Genomic DNA, 18,131 nt, shown 5'->3' with positions numbered 1-18,131 from the left:
AAAAAACAAAAAAAAAACTTGGAATGTATGGTAAATTTTTTTGACAAGCGTAACATACGTGACACCGTACAAAATGACTTTTTTTTTTTCACCTGAAAATATTAACTGCCAATTCATCTGAATTTCTCCAGAACAGCATAAAAAAGCCTCATGGTTTTTATTTACATTAACTTTGAAATTTCGAAAACATGCTAATGAATTTTCTGGACAACGATGTCTGTGGTCGCCATTCTCATTTGATGTGATGTGCAAGACAAAGCTGGAATGATATTTTCAAGACAAACATTTTCATTATCTTCCAAAGAAATCGTCCCAATACCGATGTATAGTCGAAAATGACTCATTTCAACCTACGTATAAAGGTTTATAATGACTTTTCTGGACATTCTAAAAACGTTCATGCGAATGGCTCTTCCGTGGAATTCTTTTAGTAATAGTGCCTTCTTTGTCCACAGCACAAATGTCTTGAGCGACTTCGGCAACTTTGGAACCATATTTGAAACCGAAGAAGAGCAGGTGTCGAAAACTGGCCATTTTTTTTTCTACTCGGTACTTCATCGTCATATCTCTGTAAAGAAATAAAATTTATTCAAATTTCAAAAAGGATAAACAACAGTTGCAGAGGAAGACTCCCTTTCATTTGTATTTTACTCAGATGGACCCTCTTAGTCGTTCGATGCTTTAAAATATATTTTTATCATGAAATATTATCAGATATTGTGTATAAAAAAAAAAATTGTTAAAATATTTTGTGTATTGTACAAACATAACCAGTGTATTGCACATAAACTTTAACAATAAAATCTTATATGGATCCCTAAGGGTCATATGGAACCCGGTCGGGAGCCGTTGGTCTAAGGAATGAACATGAGTCATTTATGAATCGGTTAAGAAGATATGAACATGTTTTCTTTCTTAATACAAAAGAAATGCATAAATTTTTCAAACGAAAAATATTGTATTGGCATAATCGTCATTTACGCCATCGAAAACTTCTCTTCTGAAATTTTCATGAAAATAAATTAAAGAATATCAAATTAAAAAGAAATAAAGTTGTAGGGATGATGGGGCCCTAAAGTGTACATATGTCTTCTGTTGTTAAACTGATGACAGAATTTTATTTTCTCTTTATAATAAACATTATTACAAGACATTCTTTTATTACAGCGTCCCTGTCTGTCTATTTGCTCTCCACTTTTCTGCTAGATGTTTTAAGAAAATAATTAGTTTTTAACGCAATTAAGAATTTTCTAGACTCCATATTTTTTTTAATTTCGGATATTTTGTAGAAATTCTTTAATTTAGGGGCTAAATGGGGGGTGGAAATTTGGTTAAAATAGTAAAAATGCTAAAAAAAAAAAAGATTCTAAATATTTTGCTTGAAGTTGTAACTCGTTTAATAAACAAATTAGAACTATAATTAATAATTAATTACACTCACACGTATGCGTGTGTATGTCATTATTAAGTTTTATTTCAAGATTTCTTGCTAATACAGAAGGAACCGGTTTCTAACCTAGATCCAAGGCTCCTTCATTGGAATTTCAACATCAAGATATTTTTGTATATATGTGTGTATATGTGCACGTTTGTATGTATACATACGTCTATATATTTACATTTGTATATATATATTTATATATATATATATATATATATATATATACACACACATACCACACACACGCACATATGTATAAATAAAATAATATATCAAATATAATATACGTGGCCCTTAGCAATTTAAACGTATATAATGCATGTATGTATGTATAAACGCGTGTCTCTATAATGTAAATATAAATATATATATTATGTGTGTGTGTGTGTTTGTATTTTCCCCACCAACATTGTTTGACAACCGATGTCAGTGTCTTTATGTCCCCGTAACTTAGCGGTTCGGCAAAAGTGACCGATAGAATAACTACTAGGCTTACAAAGAATAAGTCCCGGGATCGATTTGCTCCAGCATGGCCACAGTCAAATGACTTAAACGAATAAAAGAATATAAATATTTATGCATGTGTATGTATATATATATATATATATGTATGTTTGTGTGTATATATATATATATATATATATATATATATATGTTGACACCACTACCGCTCATAACCTATGTATGTATATATGCATATATTTGTATATATATATATATATATATATATATTCTGGTTCTTCCTAGCCTCGTCGTTGTGTTTCTTTTTGCCATTTTCTCGCTGTTTATTCTTATTATTATTAAGTCCTGCTTTCTTTTGCCTTTCGTTACTGAAATTGTTGTTGTGAATTTTTATTGTAAATTCCTCAAACGAAATAAAAGATGTCTAACGCTAAAAGAGACGGGGGGGGGGAGAAGAAAAATGGTAAGAATATAGATTCCTGAATGTTTTAAGGAGCCAATAAGTTTAGCTTCAGTTCACCTGGATCCGTTGTCATCGTTTCTGCCACAAGCATCGTCTTCATCGGAATAATGGTAATCATGTCAGCACCATTATCATCGCCGTAATAATAATAATAACAACCGTCAGTATCTTTGTCATCTTGGTGATCATCATTATCATCAGCATCATCATGATCATCATTATCATCAGCATCATCATCTTTGTTGTCATCTTAAACATCGTCAGCGTCGTCCGTCATCACCATCATTGTAACCGTTCGTCGTGGTGGTCATCATGGTCGTCTTCGTGGTCGTCATCATCACCATCATCATCGTGGTCGCCGTCGTCATTATTAGAAATCTCGTAAAACATTAAAAAAGCTTTATTATTATTATTATTATTATTATTATTGTTGTTGTTGTTATTCAAACACTTAACACTCGATAAATTCTTAGAAATATATATCATCTACTTGATAAAAAAGAAAAAAGACCATTTTAGGGGGAATTTATTTTTGGCTGGAACCGAATTTGAATAATGGTGAAAACTGCCTGAGTCAGCACAACTGTTGTTGAAAACTCAGTCAAAACTAAGAACTCTATAGTAGTAGTAGTAGTAGTATAATAATAATAATGAATTATTTACAATAATAGCAATGGAAATAATGATTCTTTTTAAAAATTATATTTAATGGTTTCTTAATTTCGTTTTTTTTTTATAAGGATTTCTTCATTTTTTAATGATGAAGTTGAAGTAAGTTTTATTTTTTATGATGTCATAAACTGACGTTTATGAGAGAGACTGACAGACAGACAGATAGATAGATAGATAGACAGATAATTAGATAGATAGATAGATAGATAGATAGAGAGGTAGGTGGGTAGATAGATAGAGAGGTAGGTAGGTAGGTAGGTAGATAGGAAAGAAGGTAGAGAATGTATATATATGTCTGTCTGTCTGTCTCTCTCTCTCTATATATATATATATCTATAGAGAGAGAGAGAGAGAGAGAGACAGACAGACAGAGAAAAGAGGGAGAGAGAGAAGAAAAAATGAAAGTGAGATAGACGGAGAGGAAGAGAGAGAGAGAGAGGCAGAAAGTTCGAGAGGTAGTGTGTATATGTGAGAGAGAGAGAGGAAAAGAGCATAGAGAGGCGTTTGTGTAACACAGTGCTGTCTGTTAAGCGATGCCGGCATTCTCTCTCTCTCTTTCTCTCTCTCTCTCCCTTTCTCTCTCTCTCTCTCTCTCTCTCTCTCTCTCTCTCTTTCTCTGCTTCTGTCTGTGATCCAGTTGACAGATTCTGCCACGTTTCTAAGTTTTTGAAACAACAACAGCAACCCCCAACTTGCTGCTAAAAGACTTCTCCCCTACCATCGCACCTCCTCCCCCATACACCACCAAACAAGCATCTGGTAACAGGGAGAAGCTGTTATCTTGTTTGCAAGGAAGATTTATATTTACTTAAAACATCTGCTGTTAAATGGTTGTGGGGTTAGATATGTAGGGAGGTGGTGGAAATATTGAAGGAGAGGGAAAAACTATTCTTCTTGCCTTGCTAAAATTCTAACAAGCCCTTAGAAAGTTGCCATTAATATACGGGCTTGGTTTTTCTTTTTTTTTTTTATTTCTGTGTTGTAAGCCAAATATTTCATTTCATTTTTGAATTTGGTTTTGCAAGATTTCTTTTATGAGAATTTGTGTTGAAATAAGTCTTGTGTTTTTGGGAGGATCATTACACCAGTAATAGCACACACACTGGTTCAATATCACATTCTTGTTTGTCAGTTGGTTAAATATCTAACCAGCTAACAAAGCAGTCATTTGTTTAACCATTTTGCATTTAAACTGGCCATATCCAGCCCAAACATTCTACCTTTACTTGTTCAAACTGGCCAGATCTGGCTTCTCACACCAACAATGTCATTCCAAAACTATACAAACACATCATCAATATCTCAAAACTATGAGATAATACATGACTGATTCAAAACAATGTTTTAAATTAATCCTGTGTTTTGCGAGGATCATTACACCAGTAATAGCACACACACTGGTTGAATATTACTTCTTTTCTCACCCTTGTTGTGTTCAAACCCCCAACCCCACACTAGTCCCCATGCATTGTCCCCTCCCCCTTGAGTTCCCACTCTGCGCACGTCTTTCATACCAATGTTGACTTGCAATAGTTCAAGAGCACCCTTAATAGCACCAGCCTTATTAATCTTTGAAGGTCTTGGGCACTGTCCCTCCATCAAATCCCAGCAAGTAAAAAAAAAAGAAAAAGAAAAGTGAGGCCTATTAAAGTTTTATGTCATTAAAAGTTTCTGTTTTCAAAATTTTGATGCACAAAATCCTTCCATAAGGTTTGTCTGAGAGAAAAATTCAAAAAGAAAAGCATGCAGTGCCCACAAACCCTTTGTAGCATTCCTAGACTAAATTCAGGGTAGATATTAGCTTGAAATATTATTTCCTTCTATTCCAGAGAATTCTCTTGGGAAAGCTGTCAGCCATTTTTTACAGAAAAGTGAGAGAGACAGAGAGAAAAGGTGTGAAATTAGGTTAAAAAAAGTGGTCATGAACTTTGGGACTTGTGGGAAAATTCTGAATCTGCTAAGGCCTGCATTTAACCAGCCATGCATGGAATGTTGATCAGCTATTTGGGTCAGTCTGGCTTAGCTTGAGAGCAGGGCTGAGCGAGGCTGTATAATGTTTCCAACTGTTAACAACATATTATTAATGGTGTAAGAGATACGAAACTGTTTCAATCAGGAATTGAAACTGAGATGCATGGTTATGAGCCTATTATGAGTGACATAGTGGTTAAGGTATTTTGGTCCACGATTCTAAGGTCATGAGTTCAATTCCTGGCAACGTGTTGTGTCCTTGTGCAAGATGTTTTATTTCCCCTTGGTCCAGTCCACTCAGCTGGCAAAAATGAATTGTACCAGTAATTCAATGGGCCAGCCTTGTCACATTCTGTGTCATGCTGAATCGCCCTGAGAGTTACATTAAGAGTACATGTGTCTGTGGAGTACTCAGCCACTTGCATGTTAATTTCACGAGCAGGCTGTTCCAATGATTGGATCAGGTGGAACCCTCATCACCATAACCGGCAGAGGGCCAGTGTCTACCTGAAAGTCTTATACTCCCCTGTTGCCATAATGTAATATACCATTCTTGTAGTATCAAGCCACATCTTGTCATAACAACTTGTTCTCATCAACCCTTTCTGACATTCCGATGCTCTACATCTTCACTTAATGCTTCACTTCATCTCATATGTCACTATAAACTTTTGGTGAAGTTTTCTTTGAATGGTGCTTGGCAAAACACATGGCCAGACTGTATCTGTAACTGCGCAAATTTTGCACAAACCAGGAAGTCTATATGAAATTGAGGAAGATATTGTGACCCTTGCAAATGATGTAGGGTTTGGAGAAGTCATAGGGGACAATATGGTTGAGTTGCTAGGGTCCCATAGGGAAAGTTTTATCTAAAGAAGAACTTTGAGCATAAACAAGATGAGAATACAGATAAAAATATGGAAATTCCATCAACTCCATTTAAATACAAAGAATATTGCAATAGGATTGGTATTTAGAAGAGGAAGATGTGCAAGGTTTTTGCTAATGGCAATCCTTATTGTGGACATAGAATAATTCCAAGAAGAATTTACGATAAGCTCAGTTCCTACACTGAGCTGTTCAAAGAAGTGATGCACCATAAACATCCAATAATTTTGGATAAGTTCTTCACTCCTCCATATTGATAATGATGAATTCTAAGACAGAGGATAGTGTTCTTCATCCTCCCAGTAAATCTCATTCCACCGCCACCGCCACCACCACCACCCTTCACTCCATAGTCAACGTCCTTCATGCTAAGAATGTACCCCAGTCTGGTATTAGGATTCTTATTTATTCCCTAATGTGTTTCTCTTCAACATATTTATGTATACACCTTGCAGTGTGTCTCTTTGTTACTTTCATACGTAAAAGTCGTCATGTTGCTTTCTTGTTGTTTTATAGAAAAATCTGTTGCAACATATTTTCACTTTTTAACATGAAAATCAATGGGGAAATGAATTTTGCATTATGACAAGAATTTCCTAAGTGCTTTGCTTCTAAAATACAGAAATAGTGTTGTATTTTGTTAATTATTTCACTGGAGGGGGTGAATCAAACAGGTTTTAAAACAAAACTATTTTTATATTGCTATTAGTGAACAATAGGATCATTAGTGATATGTTTCCAACAGGCCTGTCAGGGGTTCACGGCATTTCTAAGAGTGAGCCTGACAAGGAAGTGTCTGTGAGATGGTGCAGAACAAATATCACTACAAACTTCATTAAAAAAAAAAAAAGAAGTTTTTCAGTTTTCTCATGGACGTTTACTTTGTCTGATGATATTCTGTGCAGAAATATAGACATCTACATGTATTTATATATATATGTGTGTGTATCATCATCATCGTTTAACATCCGCTTTCCATGCTAGCATGGGTTGGACGATTTGACTGAGGACTGGCAAGCCAGAAGGCTGCACCAGCCTCCAGTCTCATCTGGTAGAGTTTCTACAGCTGGATGCTCTTCTTAATGCCAACCACTCCGAGAGTATAGTGGGTGCTTTTACATGCCACCGGCATGAAGGCCAGTCACACGGTACTGGCAACGGTATATATATATATATATATATATATATATATATATATATATATATATATATATATATATATATATATATATATTTACACACACACATACACACACACACTATGTGAAATCTTAAATGACCTTTGAGCTTCAAGTGCTCACTGGCTCTCTTAGATTAAACTTGTACTCTTTGACTCTGTAACTGAGGACCATGTTTGCAATATTGTGATTATTTCATATGAAACAAATCAGATCAGACAGTTTCTAAAGATCTTAATTAATTGAAGAGGATTACAGCTGGCAAATACAGGATGCAATGCTTACTGTATGTATTGTGTTTTATGCCAGGTGTTGTTGTTATGTCTGGCACCTGAGTATATAACATTAGATTTATTTAAACTCTAGTCTATACAGTAGCAAATTATGTTGTTTTTATTCCTAGGCTACGATTTCAATGTATTTTTCGTCATCCTTTTAGACTGGTAGAATGTAATTTAGAGAGATTTAACTGTTGTTTCTAACAGATCACATAGAATTTCTTTTGTTAGCCTGTCACCACATCCAAGCCCCTCGTTAGTTGAGATGGCAAATGAGTGTTATGGGGAGGTTGATGTATTAATTACTGTTATTGCCAGTATCAGAATTTGTAATAGTTGGATGAACTACCCAGAGAATGAGACATACCTGGGTATATATAAATAAGTCTATCTATATCTCTATCACCCACTTTTCTCTCTTCCCAGAATTTTTACATTTATTTTTTCAATTTCACTAAGTCGTCATGATTACAGTCCTTGTACCATTTCTTTGACTTATATTTTGTGGCATGTCAAAAGCACCTGCTACACTCTCGGAGTGGTTGGCATTAGGAAGGGCATCCAGCTGTAGAAACACTGCCAGATCAGATTGAAGCCTGGTGCAGCCTCCTGGCTTTTGAAACCGTGCAACCTATGCCAGTACAGAAAGCGGATGTTAAGCAGTAATGATGATGATGATGATATATACATATATATAGATGATAGGCTTCTTTCAATTTCTGCTATGAAATTCACTCACAAGGCATTGGTCAGCCTGGGGTTATAGTAGAAGACACTTGCCCAAAGTGCCACTTAGTGGGGTTGAACCCAAGATCATGTGGTTTAGAAGCAAGCTTCTTAACCACACAGCATTGCTATATATAATGTGTATGTATATATTCCCATATGTGTGTGTGTGTGCATATATATATGTATATATATATGTGTGTGTGTGTGTCTGTATATATATATATATATATGTGTGTGTGTGTATGTGTGTGATATTTAGTCTGCTAGTGGTGTTTATGATATCCATTGGTTATGAGATAACTCATATATTATTGTCGTATATAATTTATTACATAGTTTTAGATAAATTTCTGTTATCAAGTCTAATGAGGTTATATTATCTCCTAATCATTAACATAAATTCATTGTGTGATATTAATTACACTTTATTTCAATTACAGTTCACTCTTAATAGGTAATTTCCCTGATTTGTATGGGCTTTAAATTTTTCATTCAGATCTTCTCATATAAACTATATATATATATAATCAGTTGTGGATGCACGGCTCAGTGGTTAGAGTGTTGAGCTTATGATCGTGAGGTTGTGAGTTCAATTCCCGGACCGGGCTGCATGTTGTATTCTTGAGCAAGACACTTTATTTCACGGTTGCTCCAGTTTACTCAGCTGTAGAAATGAGTTGCGATGTCACTGGTGCCAAGCTGTATCAGCCCCTTTGCCTTTCCCTTGGATAACATCGGTGGCGACTGCTGGACTTGTGCCTTGGAGGGTAACTTTCTAGGTGCAATCCCACGGTCATTCATGACCGAAGGGGGTCTCCTCTAGTGGATGCATATAAATGTTACCGTTAATCCAGCCTCTGTCTGTCTCTCTCTCTCTCGACCCTGAAAGTGGAGGTTGGGTTTACAGTAACATCTGCTTTCCCTGCTGGCATGGGTTGGACAGTTTGACTAGAGCTGGCAAGTCAGAAGACTGTGCCAAGCTCTGCAGTCTGTTTTGGCATGGTTTCTATGGCTGGATGCCCTTCCTAATGCCGACCACTTTACATATATAATGCACACACACACACACACACACCCAAGTACATGTACATTTGAATCTGTAAGTAGAAGAAAATGTACTCAATGCAAATGTTGGAGTATATTTATTTGAATGTGAGGTTTCTCCTTTCTTTTCTGTAATCTTACATTAAAGAGAGAAAGGCAGGACCCCAGGGCCACATGATTGGGAAGCTAACATCTTAACTACACAGCCATATCTGCATCTAGACACTACAACTAAATTCTATTATCCTCCTCTGTTGTGTTTCATAAAGTATTTGTTTATCAAAAGCAATTTTGTGGGTAAAAAAATACAAACGCACATCATTTATTGATAAATAAAGTTTATTTTACCGAAATTTAAACAACTGACTTTAAATTTTATAACTGTCTTCCAATAACCATTGTAATATTTCCTTTCACTATTTGTATAGTAATTCTGCTTCTGCACCAAAACAGAATTACATTTAAATAATACAGAGTATTGTGATGTAACACAATATCTGTTTTTTTTTTTTAGATGTTCTGTAAACATTTCTGTGTTGCGTCAACCAAATCACACATATTTCTGAAATATCTGATATGATTAAAGGGGGAGCTGCCAGAATCATTGGCATACCAGGCAAAATGTTTTGTGGTATTTTGCTCACCTTTATGTCCTGAGTTCAAATTCTGCTGAGGTCCACTTTGCTTTTCATCCCTTCAGGGTTGATAAAATTGGTACCAGTTATGCACTGGGGTCATTGTAATCAACTTATCCCCTTCCCTGAAATTTCTGCCCTTGTGCCAAAATTTGATATCAACATTTGATATAGTTTAGCTTTTGGAGGAAGGGCAATGTCTTTGAGAATAGGGTGGGGCCAGAAAAAGGAAGAAATGACTTCAAGGTCAATGTGTGTGTGTGTGTGTGTGTATGTGTGAAGAGGAGACAGGAAAAGCCATTGATTTCAAGATTGGTGTGAGGAAAAGGGAAGACCAGTTTCTTGAAGATTGATGTGAAGGAAGAAGGCAATAGGAGATTGACTCCAAGACTGGTTCGGGAGAAAAAGAGAAGGAGAAACCATTGCTCTTGTGTTGCTGCTGTTATAGACCACCCCAAAATATATTGGTAGCTGTTCTTGTATAAGAGAGGCCTGGTCCAAATGCTTTATAGAATGTGATATCTGCTAAAGATAACCCAATGGTCTAATGGTGGTGTGAGACAGTGTGACAGATTTGGTCTGCCATTCTTGATAGTTCTTACCTGCTTTATATATTATCATATTCAAGCAATGATCTCTCAAAGACTCACATCAACAATATGTCTATAAGATATCATCTGCTGACTTTTATAAACTGTTTTTTTTTTGTTGTTGTTGCATGTGTACCGAGAAGCAAAAAATAAATTTGAGATTGAAGAATACTTCTTAAAAGTGATTACTAAGGTGGAATGAGAAATTACTTTGTGTAAAAATGAATGTGGTACACATGTAGTTGTGTGTGTATGTGTGTGTGCATGTGTGCATGCATGCATAAAGAAAATGTTATTTTCGTGTTTGATTCTGCTGAAGGCTGAAAATATATTAAACATTTCTTTGCTGTCGAGGAATATTTGGCTTCAACGGACTCAGCTACGGAATGGGTCATTTCACTTCCACATGTTGGTATCCATAGAAATTAATACCAAAATCAATAAATGGTAAATGACATTCTATGTTAAAGGAAATAGATAAATAGAATTGGCATTGAATGTAACAACTTTGATAATTGAAGGAGAATGACTTTGCCTTGAACATTATTACGAATATTGAGAACATACACCATGAAAGGGGTTTCAAACACAAGTTCACAATGTGAATTTTCTCTCCAACATTATTCTGTCTCTTGATAATATTAACTTTATCAAGGTACGCTAGTTAATGTAATCAGTATATGTTAAATTGCAAATCAGAATATTTCTCACCTCTAATTTCCCATATGTAAATTAGCATCATTGTGTTGTTGTTGTTGTGTAACTCCAGGTCAGTGCTTACAGAATGGTCATTTTATGTTACTGGTGGTTGGCTGAATCACAAGGTGCAACCTGCAGATTTGGTGTTCTAGTTATGCCTTGTCTCCAACTAAGAACATGTGGCTGCGATCATGCAGTGAGACAGTCTGGGCATAGACTCGTCATCACTTTAATGTTTACTTTTCTATGCTTGCATGGGTGGGACAGAATTTGTTAAGACAGATTTTTTATAGCTAGATATCTGTCCTGTTGCCAACACTTGCCTGTTTCCAAGTTAAGGAATATTACCCAGTTCCACATTAGCCACTGTCCAAACATGATTTCATGAAGATTGGAAATAAAGGATACTGCTTGCATGACATTGATACTCGTTTACAACTATTGTGCAAAGTCAAGGTAAGACAGCAACATACGCATACACACACACATGCACACACACACACACACACAAATACATTCACACATACACACACACACAAATACATTCACACATACACACACACACAATGAGCTTCTTTCAGTTTTGTACTTACAAGGTTTGGGTTAACCTGGGGTTATAGTAGATGACACCCACCCAAGGTGCCACACAACTGAACCCAAAACCATGTGGCTGGGAAATGAACTTCTTACCACATGGCCATGCAGTGAATGCTTGTAGATGATGAGAGTAGCCAAAACTGAGCTAGACAAAGTGGCCTTGTTCAGAATGTTACATTTGCGGGAAGGAGCCTTGCCTCCTACTATGGGACGGGCAGCCTAAATCACCTTTGAAAATCTGCTCTGCTGTCTTTAAAATAGATGAAAATATCAGATGAAATAATCCTGATTATAATATGCCAAAAACTAGATGAGATGGTCATGGCTTGATTGTTAGTGTAATGATATAAGTTGTCATACTGAAAAAACATCGAGTTTTTTAGATTTATTGAGAATTATTGTAAAAATTCCATTTTCATTCAAATCTTAAACTAGCCCCTGCCAAAAAGTCTCTAAGAACCCTTACATATAAACAAAAAAAAATCATTTTATCTTTAAATCCAAATTAGTAATCAAGTTTAGTTGTAAACCAATTAAATTTAGTAACAAACCATTCTTTGCATGTAACTATTTTTCTCTGATATTTGTCCTGACATGGTATGACTGGCCGAATATTAGCTTGGAAACAGGTAAAGGGTGGTGGCAGGAAGGGTATCTGGATGAAGAAAATCTGCCTCAACAAATTCCATCTGACCCATGCAAGCATGAAAAAGTGGATGCTAAAACAATGATGATGATGATGATAGTGATGCATGTGTGTGTGTGTGTTAATAGAATCTGTGCCAAAGAGATAAGGTTGAATTCGATTGGTAGATGAGATCATTGTTTTGAGCAGAACTGTAAATTTGCTTTGTATTCTGGTATTTGGAGAATTAAAGAAACTTGATGTTGTTTATGAGAAAGTGCGATGGCGGAAAACTTTGTTGGAATGGTCATTTCTTGAGTATGAATGCTGCCAACTCTGTGAGGACAAGTGAAATTGGTACTAAATTATTGCAAAGACTATGAAAATGCAATGAGTTTAGCTTGAATAAACATCACTTTTCTGTATGAACTACATCCATAGATTGTAATGGTGTCAGTAAGCTAGTATGGTAGTCCCATAATCAAATCTAACCATAGAGTAATCTGAAGGTTGTGGGTTCAGTCCTTACTTGGAGCATACTTTAAAAAAATAATTGTTTACACATTCCTTTTAAAGTCATTCTTCTAATCTGACCCCAGAAAACAACTGAAACTTGTAAAAGAGTGTTAAAATCACTTTGAATTAGAATTTTGGTAATGCTAGCACACCAAGTAATGGAAGATTTTTTTCTGTATCAGCAAAATTAATTTGGGTCTCCTTAGACATAGCCCTGTTGAGAATTTTAATCTAAATGTGAGCCATTTAGTCTAAGTGCTTTAATGCTGTCTTATCAATAGTGTCCTCATATGAATGTAGTACATGTGTGTGTATAAGGTAGCACATGTGTGTGTATTATGCATGTATTTAATGGTGGAAATGTGTGACACACTTCAATAAAATAAATTATTAAAAGAAAACATGAGCACATAATAGGAAAAAAAAGTATGTGTGTGACTAAGTAAATGGAACTTTTAGAAATGGGAACGAGATGGCATTGATATGGTTCCATAAAGAATTAAAGACTTGCCCGATAGAGAAAGTGAGGTTCTTTGAATGATGGGGGAAGCTCTTTTCTTCTTTTCTATGCTTTAACCCTTTTGTCACCATATTTCTAATGAAGAAAATCATGTTTTTCAATTAATTTCCGAAATGATCAAAATGCTTGAGAGATTTCAGTCAAATAAGCGTGTTTTTCATTATCAAATTAGTACACCATTTCCAAAACTCCACTCTTTGGTCTGGATCAGCTTTGTTGAGAGCATGAACTCTTCTTGGAGTGTAACTTTTCCAATGATAGCACTTGATTTTGAAATTCCTCTTGAAATTTCTTGAACTCTGACAATATGTTCCTTGAGCCCTTTCTTGCTTTATGAAGCTTGTTGATGTCTGCAATCTTCCAGAACATTTCTTTTGGGCATTCTGAACCATTCCATCTGCTTTAAATTTATCTTTAATTCAAATGAGAATAAGTTACATAGGTGGATGTGCTTCAAACTCCCTGCCACCTAAACTGTCTTTGTGTGTTATTTTCAAACCCTTAGCATCACTAGGAAGATTCTGCACTGTTCAATGCTTAGTCTTGGTCCCTTCATTATTTCTAATGGATTAAATCTAAAAGGAAATGACAATTCAGTGAGTCCATCATCATCATCATCATCGTTTAACGTTCGCTTTCCATGCTGGCATGGGTTGCACAGTTTACTGAGGACTGGCAAGCCAAGAGACTGCACCAGGCTCCAATCTGATCTGGCAATGTTTCTACAGCTGGATGCCCTTCCTAGTGCCAACCACTCCGAGAGTGTAATGGGTGCTTTTTACATGTCACCGGCACAGGAGCCAGTCAGGCAGTACTGGCATCGACCACGTTCGGATAGTGTTTTTTACATGCCACCAGTACAGGAGCCGGGTGGGGGTGGGTGGAGAACTGGCATCAACCATGTTCGGATGGTGCTTTTTATATGTCACCAGCACGGGGAGCCAGTTAGGCGGCACTGGCATCAGCCACAACTACAATTTCCCAATTTCCATTTTGATTTTATTAACTAGTAAAGTGTGTACACAATTTTGGGGGACATCACGTGTATATACGAACACGTTCAGTAGGCTCCTATACAAGGCTATGGTTTGCCAACATTACTCCATAGGGAGCATAGAGCTGGTTTTATGGTTTCTCTGGTGTGTATATATTCCTCCCTGGATGGGGTGCCAGTCCCATGTAGAATCAGTCACTTTTACCAGCTGAGTGGATTGGAGCAGTGTAAAATGAAGTGTGTTGCTCAAAAACATAATGCATCACCTGGTTCAGGAATTGAAACCACAATCTTATGATCATGAGTCCAGTATCCTAACCGTTAAGCCATGCGCCTCCACTGTACAAGGCCATAGTAGAACGTAATTGCTAAATATAGTGGAACTGGTCTTGAGACTATATGGTTGGGGGAAGGATTTTTTAACCACACGGCCAGCATGTCTATACAACGATAATTACAAAGAAGGTTTTTAATTAAAAAACAAAAACAAAATAAAACAGCCATGTGGTTTCAAGTTCAGTCCCACTGTATGGCACCGTGGACAAGTGTCTTCCACTTCAGCCTGGGCTAACCAAAGCCTTGTGAGGGGATTCGGTAAACAGAAACTGAAAGAGGCTTATCAGATATGAGTGTGTTTGTGCATGTGTTTGTCTCCCCAACATCGCTTGAGAACCAATGCTGGTGTGTTTACATTCCCGTAACTTAGCGGTTCGGCAAAAGTGACTGACAGAATAAGTACTAAGTTTACAAAGAATAAGTCCTGGGGTCGATTTACTCGACTGAAGGCGGTGCTCCAGCACGGCCACAGTCAAATGACTGAAACAAGTAAAAGAATGAAAGAATAAAAGAATATATATATATGTATGTATGTGTGTGTGTGTATATATACACATATATATATATATACACACACGCACATATATATGTGTGTGTATGTATATGTAAACAGTTGTTTGTATCATATATATTATATGTGTGTGTGTGTGTGTGTGTGTGTGTGTGTGTGTGTGTGTGTGTGTGTGTAGTTGTATTTGCTGACTGAGTTAGTTTTTCTGAGCCGCCACCCAAATCCGACTTTCAACAACTGCAACAGCAGAACTTCCAACTCATTTCCTGCCAACGCTTTAATTATTTGCTACTTCAATTCTTCCTCTCTCTCCTTCTTTCTTTCTTCTTTAATTCCTTGGCAAGAAACTTTTATCAGACTCTTGTTGCTGCTGCTACTGCAGTGGGAAATATTTCTCACACACCCCTCTTTCATCTTTCTCCTCCTCCTCCTCCTCCTCTCCACTCTCTCTTTCTTTCTCCCTCCCTCTTCTTGTTTCTCGATCTTTCCCTCTCTTGAAGTCAGCCCTTTTCTTTGACTATTGTAAACTGAAGAATGTTAAATATTGTCTGCAGAAGAAAAGTATTTCATTTGTAATAGTCATTGTAGTAGAAATAATAATAATAATAATAATAATAACAATGATGATGATAATAATAATAATCATAGTAATAATAATAATGATAATGATGATGATGACGATAATCCTTTCCACTGAAGGCACAAGGCCTGAAAGGATGAAAAGCAAAGTCGACCTCAGTGGAATTAATGCCCTGATGCAGTACCAGGCAGTGGCTTTCATGGCTTCTAATCTTAACTGATTGGAAATGTTATCATGTACATGTTTTGTCTTGGTATAAACAATGGGCTATAGCAAATATTCTGCTTAATACCACACATTTGCTTGTCAGTTGTTTGACCTTAACCAGTTGAGCATGTCCCTTGATGGCTGACGATATGTGCATCTCTGATCATGAGCAGAAGTAGTCGGGGAGCATCATAGCCATGTGTTGAGAGGAATTATTTTGGGTTCGAATAATTCACCTCTGGAAACATGGGTCAGAAATATTTTTAGGTGAGGAGGGACCCCAGTACTAAAATCTCACAAATCATTAAGGGATACAGGGTATAGTTGATTGACCCTTAAATGGAGGAAAAGGGTTGTGTGAATGTTGTGTAAATGGGCCAAAAACAAAAAAACATCTTTTCTTAAGAGTAATTTTTAATCTTATCTTCACTTAAATTAAATACAAAAATTGTAATTATTAATCTCATGCATAATAAAGCTTACAATTTCATTATCAAAAGTGCCTTAAAATATTCTTTTTCATTTGATGATGGCATTATCCATATAAAAGAGAAACTGAAATAGAGCTCATCATTTGTGTGTGTGTGTGCGCGCGCGCGCATATATATATAACTGGTTTAACAGTATAGTTTGTTAAACAAATAAGACATGACTATCTATAACCGACTTCCACGACTTCTCCCACTTCACTGTATTTGTAACGACTAGCACATACCACTCGTCATGTGGGATTGGTGTTCCATTATAATTATTATCTCCAAACAGTATATATATATATATATATATATATATATATATATATATATATATATATATATATATATATATATGTATGTATATATGTCCGTGTGTATGTGCAGCCTTGCCTTGACATCACATGATGGTTGTAAACAAGCATCATTATCATACAAGTGGTGTTGTCCATTTCCAGTCTTTCAGGAAAAACATGTCTGGCCATTGTGAAACAAGAAGGTTGGCTACTGGAAGGGCATCCAGCCATAGAAAATCTGTCTCAACAAATCTGATCTGTGCAAGCATGGAAAACTGAAAGTTAAATGATGATGATGATGATGATGAATTCTGATCAGGACTGGCAAGGGAAGCAACCCTGGAATTAATATTAATTAAAAATTATAAAACAGATGGGAAGTGAATGTCTGGCAGCACATTGACAACTTATACAATAGTTCCTGAAATATAGATAAATCAGGTGGAAAGAAGGAAAGAGAGAAAGCGATTATGGCAGAGGGGGGGAGAGATGAGAAAGGACAGAGGGAGAGATGAGAAATGGCAGAGGGAGAGAGATCAGAAATGGCAGGCTAATGAAAAAAATCCGTAAATAGATATATTGATACGACAGGTCTTGTAAGGAGCTGTCTAACCATCATTATCGACGTAGATGAAAAAGAAGCACTATCTATAAATTACTTGAGGTGCACAAATCTGGAATGGAATGAATTCAGAAGTCGGGGGAAGAATCTGGCTGTCATTTGATATGTGAGGAAATTTCTTTGAGTTTCCAAACCAATTGTCGAAGATGGCACTCCTTTAAGATCAATGACAATACCATTCTGTAAATGTCAGTTTAAAGAAGCTCCCATTATTTCCTCAACCACCTCAAACATCTTTTCTTGATTGCAACACATTTTGAACATCAGAATCATTTTTTTTTTCAATGTTTTGTTTTACTTCTGTTTTGATAACTGTGTTATTCTTTTGTTCTTTTGCTTGTTTCTTTGTAAGCCTAGTACTTATTCTATTGGTCTCTTTTGCCGAACTGCTAAGTTACGGGGACGTAAACACACTGGCATCGGTTGTCGAGCGATGTTGGGGGGGGGGGACAGAGAGACACACACACACACACACACACATATGTATATAGGCATAGGAGTGGCTGTGTGGTAAATAGCTTGCTTACCAACCATATCATTCCGGGTTCAGTCCCACTGCGTGGCACCTTGGGCAGGTGTCTTTTACTATAGTCTTGGGCTGACCAAAGCCTTGTGAGTGGATATGGTAGACGGAATCTGAAAGAAGCCTGTCGTATATATGTATATATATATATATATATATTTGTGTGTCTGTGTTTGTCCCCCCTCCCGCCCAACATCGCTTGACAACTGAACACAAAGACAGACAAAATACTGCCTCCCCTCTCCACACCACAGATGTTATCCAAGGGAAAGGCAAAAGGG

General features: G+C 36.4%; 1 protein-coding gene and 1 long non-coding RNA gene across 2 annotated transcripts in view; one reads left to right on the top strand and one right to left on the bottom strand.

Moving 5' to 3' along the window:
* Positions 1-18,131, top strand: part of LOC106878759 (procollagen galactosyltransferase 1) — a 125,638-nt gene that overhangs the window by 10,390 nt on the left and 97,117 nt on the right. The window lies entirely within an intron of this gene.
* Positions 119-3,665, bottom strand: LOC106874752 (uncharacterized). Its single transcript, XR_001410048.2, has 2 exons — positions 2,424-3,665; positions 119-568 (listed from the first exon to the last, which is right to left on the bottom strand). It is a non-coding gene; the product is annotated as an uncharacterized LOC106874752 (long non-coding RNA).

The sequence above is a fragment of the Octopus bimaculoides genome, chromosome 4, assembly GCF_001194135.2.
Source record: "Octopus bimaculoides isolate UCB-OBI-ISO-001 chromosome 4, ASM119413v2, whole genome shotgun sequence".
Lineage (NCBI taxonomy): Eukaryota > Metazoa > Mollusca > Cephalopoda > Octopoda > Octopodidae > Octopus > Octopus bimaculoides.
Note: the sequence above shows the minus strand (reverse complement) of the source record. Positions and strands in the feature narration are given on the sequence as shown.